Source organism: Mya arenaria, chromosome 5, assembly GCF_026914265.1.
Source record: "Mya arenaria isolate MELC-2E11 chromosome 5, ASM2691426v1".
NCBI lineage: Eukaryota > Metazoa > Mollusca > Bivalvia > Myida > Myidae > Mya > Mya arenaria.
In genome coordinates this window covers 78,086,626-78,094,377 of record NC_069126.1, presented here as the reverse complement: position 1 = coordinate 78,094,377, position 7,752 = coordinate 78,086,626, and the positions used below count along the sequence as shown (strand labels likewise).

General features: G+C 33.2%; 1 long non-coding RNA gene across 1 annotated transcript; it reads right to left on the bottom strand.

Moving 5' to 3' along the window:
• Positions 1 to 4,540: 4,540 nt before the first annotated feature.
• LOC128233988 (uncharacterized) lies at positions 4,541 to 7,310 on the bottom strand. Its single transcript, XR_008260838.1, has 3 exons — positions 7,204 to 7,310; positions 5,784 to 5,848; positions 4,541 to 5,056 (listed from the first exon to the last, which is right to left on the bottom strand). It is a non-coding gene; the product is annotated as an uncharacterized LOC128233988 (long non-coding RNA).
• Positions 7,311 to 7,752: the final 442 nt, after the last annotated feature.

Below are 7,752 nucleotides of genomic sequence, written 5' to 3'. Positions count from 1 at the left end.
ATATGCTTGTCTTTGCGTATGACACTGCGGAATTGCAAGAATGTCTTAATTATTATCAGAGTATTGTGAAAGTGAGAGATAAGTTGTGAATACTGATAAAACAAAAACAAAAATATTTTTTTAGGATTTGAGGAAGGCTTCCAACAAACATAAATAATAAACAATGATAATGAAATTCAGATTCTTTCATCTTCTGGGAACGATTTTAAATCATGGGGGCACATTTACAGATGACACAAATACAATTTTAGATCAAGCTTGAAAACATCAAGATGAACAAGTATTATGGTAGTGAAGTCTGGGGTTTTGTCAAAGGCAACGCCATATAGCGAATAAATTTGCAATACTGTTAAAGTTTGTTGGGTGTTAAAAGAAGTACACATAATGATTTATTTATGGTGGACTTGGACGTGTTAATACCGGACAATTAGATAATATAATATTGATTAGTAATAGTTATTTCTAACGTTCAAAACATCTTTACTTTTATTGAAGAAATGTGAAAGGTATCGCAATTATATTGTTCATTATAACAAGATCTGTAAATTCCACTCGGTTTTAAAGATGCATGGATCTTCCTTAACGGCGGAAATGATAAATTACTTCTTGCTTATATTAAGGGGAGAATGAATAATATATTTATACAAAAAATAATATTTTAGACTCCAACATTATTCAGTCCCATGCAGTATAAAAGTTTATCAAGGTTACTTGTATCAGCACATAGACTGATGTGAATAAATGAAACAATGTCAAGTATAAGAAGAAGAATATCATTGTGTTCTAGAACATGGCAAACACTCTGATATCAGGCGTAAATATATACCACTATTTTATAGACAAAGACCAAACATGCAATAGTTCATCGAATGATTTACATCTAATCATGTATTTTAGTTAGATCAATTCGCATGAATGCGACCTAATGCGTCATACCTCTTACCAGAATCAAACTAAGTACACTTTGTAATGTATACATGCTTGCTAAAATCTATATGTGTCAGGCCGTGCTGTGGCAGAAAAAAACGGAAGTCAAGGTTGGGCCTACGCCTTTGCATGATCTTTTTACTACTCAAATCAACTGCTCTCCGATAGTATTACCAGACCGACGTACAACAAATGGCCTCTTTCGGAGCTGATACAGGAAATACCACAGCTACCAGCATACCTCGTTCCTGTTAGTTGTAAGAGCAGTTAAAATAAACACATGTGGGATGATGAGTGTGTTTCATGGGATATTTAACTCACGGACAAATTCAAGGAATCCCAGTATAAAGTATACATACTACTAAAACATTTTACACACAGGATATTACGCCTGTTTGGGAGGACATGTCATGCTATATTTTGAAAAAGAAATGTTGGTTTGTTGTAACTAACTCACGTGAACTATTTTAAGAGATACAGTCGAACCTCGCTATGTCGACGTCGGATCAGTCGACTTTCCGGTTATGTCGACTTTTTCGCTGTGTCGACCTCGTTTTTCAGTCCCAGAGGTCGAATTTCACACATTACCTATGTTCTTTATGTCGAACTGTAGATCGAGACGTAGGTGTGAAAATATTCATGACGGTTTGCGGCATGTCGCAAATTACCGTGCGTGTCAATATAACAAACTGTCATAACTGGGGGATACAAAAATGTAATTGGAAAGTGCGAATAATTAAAGTTAGTTGTTTATGTATTTATTTAAAGAGACATTTATTGCTCAAGCTCTTTGGTATTGTATAAAAGATGAACATTTTATTGATTAGATATCAAGCCCGAAAGGGAACAGAAAGAATAACTACAAAATGTCAAATGTTAGTTCCACTGCTCTGGTCGACCAATTCAGAGAAGGACCCGGTATAAAATCTTACAATGTACAAATGTATGCAATTGTGGTTTTATATGTGTTTTGTGTGATCCATAAACGTAAAAGGAATAAATTTGACACAAATAATTCTTTTTTTGTTTCACTTTATTTTTCAATAATAAGTTTGCTGTTTTCACGACGAAAATATTTAACAAGACCGTTCAATTGTGGATGTAAACATCGTACAATCCAACTCAAATGTGTTTGGATTGGTGATATTTTTTGTAATTCGGATGAGTCGACTTTTCGTTATCTCGACTTTTTTCACTAGGTCCCGAAAAAGTCGACATAACGAGGTTCGACTGTAATCTGGATGTTGGTATCATTTTCTGTTTCAAATTGCTACATCTCACTCAGAGAAAACCGCCTTTTCTATTACATAGTCCCGGACAGCAGCCTGCCTATTGTCAATTATCGGACATATATAAACGGAAAATAAATTTAATAATGTTAAGGCACGCTGAACTCCTATCCGTATTTTGTGCGCGAATAATGAATTATCGTACGACTTGGTTAAGTCTTCTGTACTAAGACTTTCAATGTACATGTAGTCGGTCCGCTTGTACTGTAATGGGTTGTACGTCTTACTCACGTCTTAATATTTGTGTTAAAAGATTAGAAATAAGTGTATACATGTTTACTTTTTCAATTTGCAGTTTGTATACGGAGAATGTGGGTTTTCCCCATTTGTATTTATTCAATAGCTGATTGAAGTTATTCATGTTTTGTCAATAGCTATGTTCAGGGTTATTGTTATACATACCAACATATTAGAGTATATTGGTGTGCAAATTTATGTCACTTAATAACTTATGCATGTCATGAGATAAGAGCATATTATTATAAAACGGCATGATCCCGTAGCTTCTACTGTATTATCTAAATATATCAACAATAGTTTTTTCCTCCTACATATGTTTAATACTAATCATGCTGATTAAGTTAAGTTACGTTAAGTGTTATATTGACAAAAAGTATTAAACTTACTGATTTTTGTTCTAATAATAGGTGATTTGAATAATTAAAAAAGGAAAGTAATAAGAAAACGAAAATAGAAAAACTATCATAAATTCTAAATGAGAAAAGAGGAAAGTGAAATTTTATAAGTAAATGGGTTATTTAAATCACCTGCAAGATATTTGATGGCGAATGTTCCTTCAAAAATGCTCCCTCGAGAATAATTACATGAATTGGTCAACTATGTACTCCTCTTGATATAACTTTGAGGGGTTGGGAGCTGATAAACGGGCAACTACACATTTTAAAGCCGTGGAACATGTTAAAAAGTCGAGTACTGTTACTACTGTGTTTTGGAGTATTGGAGTAATGAACAGCCTTTTAAAGTATTTCAATAGTCATATCCAATTCTTATGGTCCCGGTGATACTATATAGATTTGTTGCTTCAATTTTGATGTCATTGGCGTGAATACTGTGAATAATTTTTAAGTTGATTTTCTGTCATTATTCTCCTGTTTTTGTTCCATGATTTAGTATCAGTTTTAGTACAGGGAGCTTGATAAGTTGATGAAGTATGCAGACATGATAAAACTTGGTATGAAGCTGTTGCTTCTGATTCATTTGAAAGAAATGTACATAAAACCTATGAGAACAGATGATGACTTTGGGCAGGTTCGCATGTGTTTTGCGAATATGTTTCGCACATATACGATTTTAGAAATTCAAATTTTGTTCGTTTGTGTTTTTGTAAAAAAAGACCACGCTAGGTAAAAAAAAACCCGGAAAATATTGCGTCCTACATTGGTAAAATAAGGTATTACATGCGATATGCAGACGTTTGTTTCATGTCCCGCAGATATATGCAATTGATCCGTTGAGTGTTTTCTTCCTTAAGGCTGAATTTTAAATGCACTATTGCTTCTGCAGATAATGCAGGATGAGGGCCGTGCGAATGTCTTTGAGTAAATGAATTAAAACTTTATTTGCAGATATATCTTACTTAGTAAAATGCATTAATTGGAACTATAACTTCAAGGGAAATTGCCATATGTCCCTTTTTATACTTAAATTTGTACTGAGTATAACTTCAGACGATTTTGACAACAAGCCCGATACACAGACAAATCACTATGAGAAGCAGGCAAGTGTACAAGACCGGTTACTCTGTTTACGGTATTATAACAATATTAATTTTCATTTTATACATCTTTTGTTTTATCTCGATAATATTCTAATAACTTACCCTGCTGTATCAAGCATTTATAATTATTCTGTTTCTATTTCAGGTTTTTAGACCGCAGGGAACTCTCAAACAAATTGCGTGTGTATACTTACATATAGTATCCAATATTTTTATCAAGTTTCATGAGTCTAGGCGGTATTTTTAGAGCAATTGTAACCAGATATGAATGATCTGTATTTAAACACTGTTTATATATGCTGCTGTTAGTAAGATGCTGTAAAAAGTCCAAAGAGTGTAGTCGAAGCGTTAAGAGGTTTGCGGCTCGTTCAATCAGTGGTCATGATCTGTTACAATTTACGGCGTGATGATTGTTCCGAAGCAAAAGTGACAAGCCCGTCTTTATTATAAAATTACCTTTATTCTCGACACAATTGTCAATAATACCGCATTATTTGAATAACAAACTTCTGTACAAAAAAAGGTGAGCAAACAAATTTTTTTTACAACCAACTCATTAAACTCATGTTTTTTTATTAAACCACTTCAAACACTTTAAGCACACTTTCCTTTTCTAAAGTTAGCATACAGAATATCATATTCTTAAATTGTCCTTTTTTAAATGTTTCACTGACTTCATAAAGTCAATTTGTGGCAATCCCTTTTACCTTTTAAAAAAATAATAAATTACACCATGGACAATGTGAGACAGCACGTATCTAGCTAATCCTTTTCTAAAAGCTTTATTTTCTGTTTTAAAATCACCATTTGTGCTTCTTTTGTTTGGATTGTGTAAAAATGAAATCATATACAACACAATTGCTTCAATGGCTAAAATCACATTCATTTTAACGAAGTTTATCAGCCACAACCAGTAACTTGCAGGTGTGAACAAGTTAGGAATGTAGGTAAAAAGCTTATAAAATAAGCAGTGACCATTCCAAGTCATTGCTTCCAGAAATGAAATACACACGCCTAATACCAAAAGGGTAAAGAAGTCACCTGGACCCGACACTGACTTCAAAATAACTGCCATACAGTGAATTATGCACTGAACTCCGACCTGAAATGAAAAAAACTGCTTTTTGCAACAAACAGTAAAATAATTCGGACGGGAATTATGACCGTTTCATGATCTCGCATTGCAACCCCACATCTTGCTGCATCATCTCTTACTGAAGCATGCACACTACGATACGTGTTTCATTTCTACTGTTTGAGTCTGATAATTTGTTGTCACAGTTGGTATATTGCGAAACACTCGTGTTGCCCAAAAAATAGTAAGCTGCATTTGACGAGAATTTGGACCGTTTGCTGATCTCGCATTGCAAAAATGTATTGCCATTTAGATGTTTAACAACGGTGACAAGTTAGAATATTCATTATCGTTTGTCTGCACATTATAACCTTAATAAATTTTGACTGTTCTTTGGTATGGTCAAAAAGATCACCGAGGCTCTGAAGAAGCCTTGATTAGCGTTCATATGTTCAAATGTTTTACGCTTAAACTTTTTGCTACTGAGCTTGTTTCTGTAGCTTTTTGCATAAATATTCATGCGCTTACTTCTCTTATTTATGCTAAATTGTATAGACAGCTGAAAATTGATATGAATAACTACGTTTCAAAGACAGAAACCACTCCTTTGACGACGTACTCTAGGTCGGAAGGTATACATCATCTTTATTATTAGACTACAAATATTTTAAATTGGTTGATATATAAACTAATTTATCATATAATGTGAATGATATATAATTTAACATGTTCAAATGACTACAAACCAAACAACCTCAAGAAAGTTCAAGAACGTATCCCAGCTTGCTTCGGAATCCGCCATCTTTTATCTTTGAGTACCTGTTGAAACCGGAAAACGGCGATTTATTTTTACTTGGCGCTGGTTGGATAATTTGGTATAATGTTAGAGATATAACACTTTGGGCCATATTGTACCGGCTAGTTAGCACTCGAACGTGATTTGTCCTCGGCTTACGCCTCAGTAAATCTACACATTCGGGGGTTGTCTGGCCTTTCCTTAAAATTTCACATGACCCACAGTTGTGTGCAATATTTCTTAAAAAAATGTCTTTGTATTTTAATGTACGCCACTTATGGCACAATTAAGCTCTCAATATCATGTAGGTGCAATACTCTATTAGGTTCATGCCACACACTGTTTGTCAGACACGTTCTAACTGAACCAAATGTTGTAACTGCTGTAAGACCACGTCCAACAAATCGGAATAGCATGTTGACCAACTTTCCTTTCAAATTTCATGACAGTGCTAAATATGTATAACCTCACCGGCTTATTTCATACGAAAACAAATGGCGAGGGTGATTATTCACTTTTATCAAAGTACTGTCACATGCTTTCGCACTGTCGGCATATAGGAAAAAAGATGCTTAAAACTGGTAATTTACATAAAATATTAGCACAAGATTAGACCAAAATGCTAGGCTTACATTGTTTGAAAATAACAGTATTGTTTTATTGAAACACGTAATGGATGAAAAAATAAGCACTAGACTAGAGTCATAGGTGTATATAGATTTAATATTGTTTCCCTACAATATCAAATCATACCTTTATACTTTTTCACGACATCCACAGCATTTAAAAGACTAATTTATTTCGCATTATTCACAACATTCGGGACATTCTAATATTCCCTTTATTCAAGACAATATAAATATTCGGAAAATCATGCCATTAATACTTGCGACTATGGGTTTTAACAACGTTAACAACATTTTCGACATTCAAAATATTCATGACACTTGCAACATTCATAACATTTATGAATAAGAATTAACAATTAACTGCAGCTTAAAAATAGGAAAAACGTCATGAAATGTCGCATGTTTTCTTTGATATCAAAATTTACGAATATAGTTTATACCTTTATTTAAAATTCAAATGCCTAATGTCGAAAGTTTAGCTATCTTAACACAGGTCATGTATTTTGCTTTATTATGAAAAATTTGAGCATATCGTTTAATGATATCAAACCATCAGGACGAAGCACTAAGACGAGGTCCATGTCCATTGTGTCAATATCGTTTACTTAACATTTACGTTGTTTTGGCTGAAGACAATTTTAATTCATATCTACAATAAAACGTTAAACATTGTTATACAAGTTATGTTCTGTACTATAAACATTTATAAAGCATTATTATCTTATGAACAATTAATACGTGTAACATACCAGTATTTCCGAACAGAAAAGTTCCGTATGAAAAATATAATTAGAACGCAGCTAAATAGAGGTCTGATATGAATAAGGCCACTTTGACAATGTGCCCAAAATTAATTGTGCAACCCTATCATTTTAACCAAAGACTGGGTATAAAAGATACGCGTGCTATACCTTGTAAAAATTGATTAACAGTCAGAACAGTCGATGTATTTGAAATACATGATTACATCGTACTTTGTCATTTATTGTTTATCATTTCAATAGTTTATATAAGGTATGGATAAAGCACTGGTAGTGTCATTTTGAAAAGCAAATATAGGAATATTTTCATGTTAATGTTTCATCCCATTATTAAACCAATTTAAGTATCGTTACTAAAATTGTCAGACTGCCATTCAAAGCTCCAATACAAAACTACTACTTTGTAATACACTTAATTAAAAATAAAAGCAAAATAACAGAAGCCAAATGAGTTCATTTTTGCGTTAAATCAAAAGGACCATGGCCTAACAACGAATGTGACATAACGTCACTTATTTTTAATAATCCAAACAACAA